A 13,856-nucleotide genomic window follows, 5' to 3' on the forward strand; every position below is an offset into this window, starting at 1 on the left:
TACATATAAACCAGTATGATCTCAAGCTCAAATGTATAGCCTCCTCATCAGACTGTGGCCGATGTAGAGAATATGCAAATGCCTTAGTCCTGCAGTAGGAAGAACAAGGGCAATCCAATCATCCATATCAATATATGTATATATGTATATATGTACATATATAAATAAATAAACAAATATATATACATACACATAATATATAGATATATTTATATTTGTGCGTATATTTACACACACACATACATACACACATACACATGCACATCTTTCATCTTTTACTTCTTTCATTCATTTGACAGCGGCGATGCTGAAGAACCACACCTTGAGTGGCTTAGTCAGATGGCTCAACACTAGTACGTATTTTTTTAAAGCCTTGTAATTATTTTTATCGGTTTCTTTTACCGAACCGCTATGTAGCGGTATGAAAAATAAGCCAACACCGGTTTCAAGCAGTGGGGGAAGAAACACTTCGCACCACACAGACACAACCGCACACACACACACACATACACACACACACACACACACACATACACACACATACAAGCACATATATGTATGCATATATATACGCCAGGCTTCTTTCAGTTTCCGTCTACCAAATCAGTTCACAAGATTTCAATCAGACCGAAATATGTGGTTGGGAAGCAGACTTCTTATCACATTGCCTCGCCAGCGCCTTGAAATAGCGCCTTTGACGAGTTTGCGTGTCATTCTTGCGCAGAGGCCATGCCAATTTTCTCTGCATCATTCCAGCCGAAGCAATACATATGCAAATATATCTATACATTTAAAATACTCACAGATATTTTTAGATACGTAAAGGTCTCAGAACGAGGAATGGGAGGTAGCTTTTTGGTCCCCTATCAAACGCCTGACCCTTTCACTTGTATCGCTAACTCTTTGATAAAAGCACAAAATGAAATGAAACCGGTTTGTAATTGCCGAGATCTTTTACGTCGTTAACAGTGTATATGTATAAAGAACTAATGATTTACAATAGATGAATTCTAGAAATAGCTGCTGAGAGGTCAGATACCCTCAAAGTCACCACTATAATCATGATAAAGGGCAGATTGAGCGCGCCAAGAAATACAAAAATATAGTCGAAATGCTTTTGATCTCAAAAGATTGTTCAACCAGAGATATAGGTCTAAATAACATCAATAACTAACTGTATGGAAAATCCAAACTATTCCATAATATATTCATTATCCATATTTTAGGCAGGACGGAAATAATCTTAATGCTATAGATTACATTTTCACATCTAACATTTAATTCCCAAACATTTGGCTGTCAGATTGATAATTGCAACTGGTGGGTACGATCAAGTTATCCTGAAATGTTAGCTAAATGCTGAAAGCTATTTCCAACCGCAGTCACGTTAAAATAAATATTCTTAGTGTTGTTAGTATGCTTCATAATCCAACGGATTGTTGTCATTAGAGGGGATTTCTTTCTCATACAACATATCTTATGTAAGTCAACCGAATGGGTAAGGAACCCTCTCCCCTGCAAAAAAGCAACCAACGGCATGAGTTGAATTTCTAACACTAAGCTAATAAAACATTCGTTGACTTTTGGGGATTTTATCATTTGCAGGTTATGAAGAACAGACTTCTCGACACTATTCACTCAACACATTGCCATTCTACTCTACGAAATGAATATGAAATGAAGTACTGAATTCACATTTCAACATTTTTGGACGAAATTACTGTTTAATAACAATAATAATAATAATAATAATAATAATAATAATAATAATAATAATAATAATAATGATAATAATAATATAATATAATAATAATAATAATAATAATAATGATGATGATGATGATGATCTATGTATGTATGTTGAAAGTCATTACGTTTGCATTTATAATTAATTTTGTATATCTATTTTATACAGTATATCTATATCTGCTTTAAATATCTTGTTTTCTACAAGAAATGATTTTACTAAATCCATGTATTCATGTTACTTTTGAACACGGAACGGTTGAGAAAAAGCTTGCAAAAGACATATAAAAAGAGGAATAGGTTTTGCTATTAATTTTCCTCAGCTATAAGTAGGTTACACTGTATACACATCTAGAGCAAGTCTCTTTTCATTTATTACAAGGACACAGTCTTTAAGTAACTTCTGACATCAAATAGCAGTTAAAAATTACTGTCTCGGAAAAAAATTAAAATAAAATGCCCGAGACATTTACAAACGTATGCCTTGTATTGTATGAGGTGAGAATCGTTTTCATTTGGCGAAGTTTCTCGTCAGGAATTAGACACACTACTTACTGTGCACTGTAAATTTGTTCACAGCATAGTTTAGCAATCACGAAATATTTACGATTCACTGAAAGCTGAAACTCCCGAATCAAATAAAGAAAATTGTTGTTAGCTTCGTTACTGCTGTAGCCGTTGCGGTTGCTGTTGTGATGGCTATTACTCTTGTTGCTGATGCAGAAGAATGCCATCCTTTGTTGATGACAAGTTTGCCAAGCGATAAACTATGAACACAGAGAAACGCACTGGTCAGGGTTTCTGGTCTAGATAAGAAATCACAGTAAACAAGCATAGGACATTTGATTCAACCAACGCAATGCTATCAAAATATACCATTGCATGCAATAGTATCAAACGATAAATGATGTAGATAATTTGTTTTTAAAATTTTATTTCATGGCTGCTCTGGAAATTAAGTTGACTCAAACAAGAAATTGAACTGTTGTTCCATCGTCGTCATCACCGATGTTTACGTCATTGGGTGCGAGATAAGACGGTAGTCTTTATGTGGTCGCTTCAACTGCTAGTGATAGCACACACGTTGCAGCTCGGAAAAAAGTAAGTTTAAAAGGAATTTAAATCACAATGCCACCATATGTGTGTGTGTGTGTGTGTGTGTGTGTGTGTGTGTGTGTGTTGTGTGTGTGTGTGTGTGTGGTGTGTGTGTGTGTGTGCGTGTGCGTGCGTGCGTGTGTGTGTTATGTTTATGTATGTATATGTGTGTAAGTGTGTATATTAACCATATTTTACCTATAAAAGTTATTTTAACGTACCGATCTACTTGGTGAAATTATTAATTAATTGAGTGATTAATTAATTAATTTAATTGATAAATTTTACCGTTTTATTATTAATTTAAAATTATAATTTACTCCATGATAGAATACTGCAGTTTTTCTGCGGTACTGTTCGTAGCATACACGTGGGTATAGGGGTTGAATAGTGTATTCACATTCGGCTCTGTCAATTTTGGAAGTGTTGGTTGGATATCTGTTACATGATGTCGCTCGATCGTGTGCATATTTAACCCTAGCACTTTCAAATTTTATAATTGGAAATACGATACTGAAGAGAGAAGTAAGTAAATTTTAAAACACTTTAATCTCGAAACGCGTATATAGTTAATCCTGGTCGTGTTGGTTCATTGTTTTTCTCTTTATTTTCGTAAAACAGTATGTTACCGTCCTGGAGATTCTTATAGTAGTAGAAAAGGAATTTTAACTCCTATTTCTAAATTCGGTATGTGGTAAAGCAATTAGCTGAACCCTAATTATAATTATGTTTATAATTATAAAATATTTGTATAAATTTACCTATAAAGGTTATTTTAACGTACCGATCTACTTGGTGAAATTATTAATTGATTGATTAATTAATTAATTTAATTGATAAATTTTACCCTTTTATTATCAATTTAATATATATATATATATATATATGGTGGTTGTCTACTCCTTATGCAAAGTCTGAGCGCATCCTGTACCTACAACGTCTGATGTGGCATTTTAAACCAGACAATGTATTGAAAAGACACCCACATAGACTACATATCCGATTTTGACCACCAAGAGTTGCAGTTAAGTTCTGATCTTTGTTGATCTCAAAATGCCTTTTGAGGCCTCCGTTAGATTTGCAGACCTTATGGCATTGAAAGGTATGCACAGACATATAGACAGAATAGTTGGTGGAGGTTCGTTTTTCATGGGTCCGCAAATGAGATTTTAGCCCAGCAAAAGGAAGGCAGTCTGTCACAAACTGTGCACACAAAAAGGTCATTGTGATTCACCTTCTCGATCGTAACATCCTTCTTTAAATCTCTCTTGAGTCTTGCATGCATTACCCTGGCCTCTTCACTGTACTCCACACTTTTGTTCGCCATCCAGCTCGATCCGAAGCAAGGGTTTCTATGCCTCCTGGATCCATTCCAAGTGATTGCATGGTAGTCCTTATGCCGTCCTTAAACCTCTTTTTATGTTTACACCTGTAGCGTTTCCCCTCTGCAAGCTCACCATAAAATAGCTGTTTAGGTGTGCGTTCATCCGCCATTCGAACAATATGGCCAGATCCTCACATTTGGTATTTCAGAATCATTGCTTTAATTGAAGTGATGCCTACAGACGCAAGGACATCTGTGTTGGGAGTAAAAGAACTCCATTTAATGTTTAAAATGCGATGAAGGCATTTTTGGTAGAATTGTTCTAACAATTTGAAATGTCTTTCATAACATTGTGTTTCAGAAGAGTACAACAGGGATAGTAAGACAAACGATATGTAAAGAGCCAATTTTGTGTATTTATGTAGTTGGCACCAAACGCGTGACTCCAAACCACCAAATGCTTGTGCTGCCCTTTGAATTCCCAGATGTATTTCTGTGTCCAGATCTCCATCATTTTGTACAGAATTTCCAAGGTAGATGAAAGAATCAACAACTTCAAGTAACTTACCGTAACAAAAATTTTAGGTGGGGATGCAGACAGCACCACATGCAGGTTGACACATTAAAATTGTGTTTTTCAAGTTGATGCGCAAGACAAAATCATCACAAGCTGAGTCAAGTGCAGATTCAAGAGATTGCAGACCTGTTTCAGAATGACTGACTAGATCGCAATCGTCAGTGTATAAGAGTTCCCTAATGAGTGAAGTAAAAACCTTCGTTTTGAATTTCAGTCTGGTCAAATTAAAAACATTTCCTGTTGTTCGATATTTTATGTAAATATCCACGTTGTTGCCGGTTGCTCAGTCTTTGGTCTTACAAACTATAAGACCAGGCATGATCGTGTTGGTCAACACTTACACTGGAGCGTATGTCATCACTATGATATTCCGCACCCTAAAACCTGGTATGAACACCATCCAGAGCCAGTCACTGAGGGAGAGAATATTATCATCCTATGGACAGGCAAATAAATGCTAACCGATCAGACATCGTCACCAAGGACCTAAGACAAAAAATATGCCTGTTAATTGATATGACAGTGCCTACAACTCAGTAAAGGAATTTGAAAACTGTCGGAATATAAGAATCTTGAGATTGAGATATCTAGGACGTGGAAATTAAAAGCCAAAACCATCCTAGAAATGATCAAGAAAGGTAGTAACAAATTTTTTGACCAGGTTAGATCCCTGGGAAACCAACAATCTATGATACTCAATAAAGTGAGTTGTCATCAACCGCCCACATTCTCAGGAAGTTTTTCTCCGTCTAATATACGTGCCTTAGGTCCCCGGTTGAGACCCGGCTGGAAGATGGAATAAAATGCAAATCAATCGAATAATAATAATAATAATAATAATAATAATATAATAATAATAATAATAATAATAATGATAATAATACAAAGTAAAATACATGGAACAAATAGGGGCTGCAGTAAGAGTGGAGCACTTGCAGAAAACAGCACTGCTTGGAACCGCTCGAATACTCCGGAAGGTGCTCGAAGAATAAGAGATGTTGCCTTAGTTCACTGGTAGTGAACAGTTGGCACCGTAGTACACCTCCAGTGTTAGAAGCTGTGCAAAGACAATAAATAATAATAATAATTTCTGATTTCGGCAAAAGGCCAACAATTTTTAGGAGAGTGACTTAGATGATATGGTGGACCTCAGTATTTGATTGGTACTTTACTTTTATCAGCACCAAAAGGGTGAAAGGTTGAACTCCATGCGATGTGAACTCAGGAAGTAAAGACCCGGAACAAATAATACAAAGCGTTTTTTCCGACGATTTAACGTTTCTCTCTCTCTCTCTCTCCTTCTCTCTCACACACACACACACATTTTATATATATATTTATATATATATATATATATATATATATATTATATATATATATATATATATATATACATGTATGCATGCATGCATGTATGTATGTATGTTTGTATGTATGTATGTATGTATGTATGTATGTATGTATGTATGTATGTATGCTTGTATGTATATGTGTATGTGTGTATAATGATGTTTAATGCATGTGTGTGTGTGTGTGTGTGCACGTTTCCGTATGCAATAGCTAAAGAGAATGGCGTTGGGAACTCTGACCTAAAGTTGATTTAAAACAGCAATTAGACTTCTAATGTGTCTCCTATTCGACCTTAACGCTGAAGGAGCAATGAGTCATACAAAATGTTTTACAACTACAAATTGACGATTCTTGGAAAATAATTTTAAACATCAAATCCGAACGCAAGTACATACAAGATAAGATGAAACATCAGTACAAAGAAACTACCATCACTAAATAATATTATATTCTTAGAATCATTAGAGCCATTAAAAAAAAACAACAAGACACAACCTCAACTAAAGAACCCCCACCAGCCACAAAGAAACATTACAAAAAGTAAAAGAAGCAAAATAAAAAAAAAATGAAATAGGAAACAACATTTGGTTGTAGTTGCCTGCATGCTTGTTTGTTTGTGTGTGTGCTTGCATGCTTGTACACATACACACACACACACACACACGCACACATATAGGGTGAAAGAGAGGGGGAGGTCGGTAGCGTAGCAATGAAGATTTCCTCTTTTCCTCTTTGTTCAACGTATTTAATCTTAACGAAGTCAAGATTGAAGCTGGAGTATTTCGTTAACAATTCATCTCAAATACTTTTCTATTTCATCGTTTTTCTTCATTTCATCCCTCACTTTTTTTTTTGTCCCACCCATCCTGCTAACTATCCGCCTCCTGCAGTGTACATTTCCTTCGAGGAACTCAACGGTAAACTAAGAATTTAGAAAATAAAATAAACAAAAAATTTCATGAAAAAAAAGGAACGATAAAAACAATAACAACAGTGAATCCAAAACATTTTTTCACTCATTCTTGACCTACCACCTACTTATATTAGCATAATTCCTTAGCAATCCCAGATCGAGCCAGCAAAAAGGGGCCCTGAACAGCTTTTCGATCTGTTAAAATAACAGTACAAAATCTTTTAAAAAATCATACCATAAATCTTCAATTACGAAACACATTACACAAAATAATTTCTGATATACATTGGCTTCAAATTTTGGCACAAGGCCAGCAGTTTCGAGTGAGTGGGCAAGTCGATTACATCGACCCCAGTGCTCAGCTGGCACTTATTTTATCGACCCCAAAATGATGAGAAGTAAATCGACCTCGGCGGAATTTGAACTCAGAACGTAAAGACAAAATACCGATAAGTATTTTACCCGGCATGCTAACGATTCTTATTTCTATTTCTTTACTACCCAAAAGGGGCTAAACATAGAGAGTACAAACAAGAACAGACAAACAGATTAAGTCGATTATATCGACCCCAATGCGTAACTGTTACTTATTTAATCGACTCCGAAAGGATAAAAGGCAAAGTTGACCTCGGCAGAATTTGAACTCAGAACGTAGCGACAGACGAAATACCTATTTCTTTATTACCATCAAGGGGCTAAACATAGAGAGGACAAACAAGGACAGACAAACAGATTAAGTCGATTACATCGACCCCAGTGCGTAACTGGTACTTAATTTATCGACCCCGAAAAGATGAAAGGCAAAGTCGATCTCGGCGGAATTCGAACTCACAACGTAACGGCAGACCAAATACCGCTAAGCATTTCGCCCGGCGTGCTAACGATTCTGCCAGCTCGCACCCTTCTTTCTGATATACATTAAAGATAGACTGGTTACAGCTGAAATGCCATTTTCATTATTCAGTATATTACTTAAGGAAAGCGGCGAGCTGGCAGAACGTTAACACGCCGGGTGAAATGCATAGCAGTATTTCGTCTGTCTTTACATTCTGAGTTCAAATTCCACCGAGGTCGGCTTTGTCTTTTATCCTTTCGGGGTCGAATAATTAAGTACCAGTTGCGTACTGGAGTCAACGTAATCGACTGCCCACCCCAAAAAAATTTCGGGCCTTGTGCCTAGCGTAGAAAAGAGTATGTTACTAAAGACTGATCTTGGTCGAAACGTTGAACAACTCCAATACTGAAATTTTAGAAATAAAATGACTGATTAAATTAGAATTTCACTAGAATTTCATATGTTGTTGGTTCGAATAGACCGCTGGCGTTTCGTTGGGTTTCAGGACAAAATACTTCGCTCTCAGTTGCTTAAGTTCACCGCCTTGAAAATTTTTTAGTCAAATGAGTCGACCCCAGTACTTATATTTTAAGTCTGGTACATATTTTATCAGTACTTCTGCCGAACTGCAAGGTTATGGGGGCGTAAACACACCAACATCGGTTGTCAAACGCTGGTGGGGACAAACACACACACACACACACACACATATATACACATTGGATTTGGTCTGCCCGAGGCCATAGCAGAACACTTACCCAAGGTGCCACGCAGTGGAACTGATCTGGGAATCATGTGTTTGGAAAGCAAATTTCTTACCATATAGCTATGCCTGAAATATTTGCTAGAGCAATTGGGAATGTTAGTCGCAAAAGACTAGTGCCCTCTCCTTTAATTATCAAGGACTAATTAAAGTGTTTTGATGTTTCTTTTGAAGGATAGTTTGTTGCTGTTTCTAGCAAGTACAGCGACGAAGTAAAGGCTTCTTTGTGGGCCCTTGTAAATTTCTTGTTAGCTAGTTTTTACATAATTCCATTTAGATTAGAATTAGAGTCATCCTGGTTAATAGGGTTTCAGAGTGAAGAGGTTAATGGTTCCTATCTTGTTAACGACACTGTGTCGTGTCAATAATCAAGATACTAACTTCTCGAATGGTTCAGAGCACCTTAATAGAAACAGATTTTATGAAGTTGGTACCACGCACAGTAGTAAATAGTCCTGCATACTTAGCTAGTGTTTCATTAATTTGCTTTGAAAGATCCTAATTTTATTTATTTATTTATTTTTATTTTTTGGTCAATAAAATACTTTGCAAAATCTCTCCTCTCTCTTGAAACCAGCTTTTTTTCACTTTTATCTCAGTAGCCAGAGATAAATGAACGAGTCTTGACGATGACATTAACGTAAGTCTAAAATAACAGACAGTTGCTTCGTTTTGATCCCCTGGTTGCCGGTTTATTCGTGAAAGTCCAGTTCTCTAATGAGGCTTAAATATATATTTATTGCAAAGCATGACTTTTAAAATCAGCGAAATTTGAACTCCGAACACATATTGAGTCAAACATTTTTCTAGCGCTCTTCCGATTCAACCACAAGAAAGAGAACAAGAAGGAATAAAAAGAGAACAAGAAGGAGGAGAAAAGTAAAGAAAGAATAATATGCGGATAAATACAGAATGTAGTCGCCTGTAATTGTCTGGTCGTTTGGCGGCATTACTTAACCAAAATCTTGGTAAAGAAGAATTCTCTCGATCTTGTTTTACAGTTCTCATGGTCTTTCCTTTGAGTATGCGTGGGTTGTCAGTAACAGCGAAATAAAGGAGGAATGAAAACTAAGAAATGAAACACAACAAAGCAAACACAACATCCTGTCTAATCAGGGAAACATCCGGTACTTCGCAATAAAAAAAGGTTAGCGCAGAAGAAATAAAATAAAAAGAATATTAATGCAATACAAAAACATCCCTTAGCATGACATCTTTCCAAGAATCTTTTTTTAACCTGCCCCCACCTCTCTCTCTCTCTCTCTGTGCATATATATATATATATATATATATATATGTGTGTGTGTGTGTGTGTGTGTGTGTATGTGTGTGTGTGTGTGTATATTTATATGCGTATATAGATATGTTTGTGTGTGTATGTATGTATATGTGTGTGTATGTGTGTGTATGTATGTATATGTGTGTGTGTGTGTGTGTGTATCTTACACCCATATGCATAAATTGTATATCTGTGACCTCTTTTACTTTCATATCTACAAATTGTGTATCTTGTCTCTCTCTCTCTTTCCCTCTTCCTTCCTTCCCTCCTTCCTTCCTTCTTCTCTCCCCCCCTCTCTCTCTTTCTCCCTATTTTTATCTGTATGTTTGCGTGTGCGTGTGCATAGCAGAGATACATACATGCATACGTACATACATGCAATATACACACACGCATACACATACACACACACACTTATGTGAGTGTGTGTGTGTGCATGCTGTGTATGTGCGCATGCTAGTTTAAATCAAATCGCTAGATTAGCAGAATCAGTTGAACGCTAGGCGAAATGCTTTGCCTCCCTCTTAACCATCTGAATTCGAACATATAAATAGTTAGTAAAGTAGTATAACTATTTTGAGAGGAGAGAGAAGAAACCTTACGATTCAGTCAGAATCCTTCAGATGTCATCGACAAATGCTTCTGCCCGAAACTTCTCTTCCTTCTACAAAATAATTCATTCTACTATGGAGATTTTTATAGTGATTTGTTGCCGACGCAGATCATCGCTAGTTTTCTCGGATTGAACTCATACGTAAACGGCGTTTCCTCCATTTTTCCATCCTCGACTTAACTCTATCCACCTTAAGATCCTACGAGCTTTGCGCCTTCTTTAGCCGGACTTCATCACCTTCCACATCTTGCTTAATGCATCACATTCGTTCAAACGGGTCTATAATCTGCAAGACTTATTCGTCCGTAGCTCTCCCTCTTCTACCTCTTCCACTTTACCCGGATCATCTCTTTGTTCCTGTCGCATTGCAACACTTGTTTGTTCCATATCAGCACTAGCTTCCTCACGAGAGCGAACTTCCACATCTTCCATATTTCCTTATTCCTTCTGCACCTCCACCGCTGTCATGTATTGCTTTAGCTGCTCTCCCTGCAATGCTTTTTATATCTGTCAAACCGGCTGCAGTGTTGCTGATCGATTCATAGAACATCTTCGTGACATTCGGCTTGTAAATTTAGCTTCGCTTAGCTGTTACCTTCCCTACACTGACACCTTCGATACACCGTCTATTTGATCCCTGAACTCCACGTTTCACAGAGAGCAGCATTTGGTTTTTTTCGTCTCAAACCCACACTGTTTTCTGCTCAATTTACCACCCCAACTCCTCTAACACCTCTTCCAAAACACATCACATAACATACACATACACACCTGCATGCGTGAGTATCCAAAGAAAACTCACACATGCATCTTAATCCCCCCTTTAACACTCCTCGGTTGCACACACCACTACACACGCCCGCTCACACACAGGTATGCACACACACACGTGCGTATATGTGTACGCAAAAATGTCTTCACCATAGCTTTGTGGTGTGTGTGATTATTTATATATGTTTTTTTCTAGTTTCAGCTCAGAGCTGCGGCCATGCTGATTCACCGCCGTATATATATATATATATATATTATATATATATATATATATATATATATATATAATATATATATATATATATATATATATATATATATATATATATATATACATACAAAATAAGAAAATGGAGAAATACATCGAAATCAAATATCAATTACCAGATAATACTCAATCACATGCTTTATTAAACCACTACATAAAGAAACTATAAGGTTGAACATAATAATGCAGGGTAAAGCAGTGTACATGAAGGAGTGTACATAAAATAGTAATGTTATACAATAAGTAGAATACGTATAATAGAACATAAATATAAGTACATATAAATATAAATATAGACTATATCTTACAGCTGTTTCGGCCATGTAGATAAGCATGTCTCATTCAACTCATATTAGCCATTTATGGTAGGTCAATATGTAGTTATAAATGAGACATTTACAAAAACATCCTAAGGCCTCTTCGGAGATTACAAATTAGATTACATATATACTTATAAAGGTGTGGGTATATACCCATAATAAAACATACATATACATATGAGTGCATATACTCATACTCATATACATATAAATATAAATATACATAATGATATAAATAATAAAAATTAATAAACATACATATGCTCCACATTCAACGTTACAGTTTTTCAACTTAATGTTGTGATAATTACAACGTAGAAGAAAAAACATACACATATTATTATCTAAATGCAGATATAGAGAGTCAAGGTTACTTTCTATTAGTTCCTATTAATTTACAAAATGTCATTAATGCTAGCATCATTATCATTGTCGTTACTACTAATGCTACCACTATCATCATTCATATTATTATCAATAACGCTTATACTAGAAATACAATACATAAATTCATTATTAACGATATAGTCACAATATTATTACAATATATATATATATATATATATATATATATATATATATATATATATATATATATATATATATATATATATATATATATATATATATATATATAAATTTAGATAATAAGGTGAAAAATTGAATATTAATTTGATTAATATCAATTTAAAACCAGTGGCCTAGCATATTGAAAAATCTGAAGATTCAGAGAAATATATCATATAAGAAGGATGACCACTAAGAAAAGATTGTTCTCAAGAAAATTCAGCAAACGCCAGAACGTAAGCGAGCAAGACAAATGAAAAGATACAAAATATAAAGATTAATCACAAACCGGGTTTCATTGTTACCATTGTATAGTATATATACTATATTTTGCTATGACGATGAATTGCGGACTGATGAATGCGGACGTTTACGTAAAAATCACGTAAGTGGTAACAATGAAACTAGGTCTATTATATATATATATATATATATATATATATATAAAGGAGCAGGAGTTAGTAAAGTAGTATAACTATTTTGAGAGGAGAGAGAAACCTTTCCTATCACATAGCCACTCCTGCTCCTTTATATATATATATATATATATATATATATATATATATATATATATATATATATATATATATATATATATATAAAGTAGCAGGAGTGGATATGTGATAGGAAAGCTTGCTTACCAACCACATGGTTCCGGGTTCAGTCCCACTGCGTGACACATTGACAAAGTGTCTTCTACTATAGCCTCGGACCGACCAAAGCCTTGTGAGTAAATTTGATAGACGGAAACTGAAAGAAGCCCGTCGTATATATATATATATATATTATATATATATATATATATATATATGTGTGTGTGTGTGTGTGTGTGTCTGTGTTTGTCCCCTCAATATCGCTTGACAACCGATGCAGGTATGTTTACGTCCTCGTACCTTAGCGATTCGGCAAAAGAGACCGATAAAATAAGTACTAGGCTTACAAAAAATAAGTCCTGGGGTCGATTTGCTCGACTAAAGGCAGTTCTCCAGTATGGCCGTAGTCAAATGATTGAAACAAATAAAAGAATATACATATATATATAATAGCTATGCACGAATACACTCAAACAGTATATATACTCAAACATAGAAGTTCATGCATACATGAAACACTTGTATTTTCAATCTCTCACAGAAACATTCACAAATACACTAAGGCGTATATAGATGCACCTATCTTCTCACATTTGTTTTCCTTTTTGCACATTATTTAACTTCTAGTGAGCCAATGATCATTTTTTAGACCATTCCGTTTTCGTCTGAAGTGTTTCTTATATATGTTCAGCTTTTTACCCCATCTTTTCTATTCGTTTTCACCCTATACTCTATTCAGAAGAAAGCCACTATCCGAAGCGTCATAACAATTACTTCTTATAATTTCTCTAGGCGTCAACCTAATAATTTTAATCACTTATCCTGTCTTTTCTTTTTGCTTT

General features: G+C 35.4%; 1 non-coding gene across 1 annotated transcript; it reads right to left on the minus strand.

The window, feature by feature from the left end:
- Window positions 1–679: 679 nt before the first annotated feature.
- On the minus strand, window positions 680–783 carry LOC115210057. Its single transcript, XR_003881405.1, has one exon. It is a non-coding gene; the product is annotated as a U6 spliceosomal RNA (small nuclear RNA).
- Window positions 784–13,856: the final 13,073 nt, after the last annotated feature.

Source organism: Octopus sinensis, linkage group LG3 (genome assembly GCF_006345805.1).
Source record: "Octopus sinensis linkage group LG3, ASM634580v1, whole genome shotgun sequence".
Classification (NCBI taxonomy): Eukaryota; Metazoa; Mollusca; class Cephalopoda; order Octopoda; family Octopodidae; genus Octopus; species Octopus sinensis.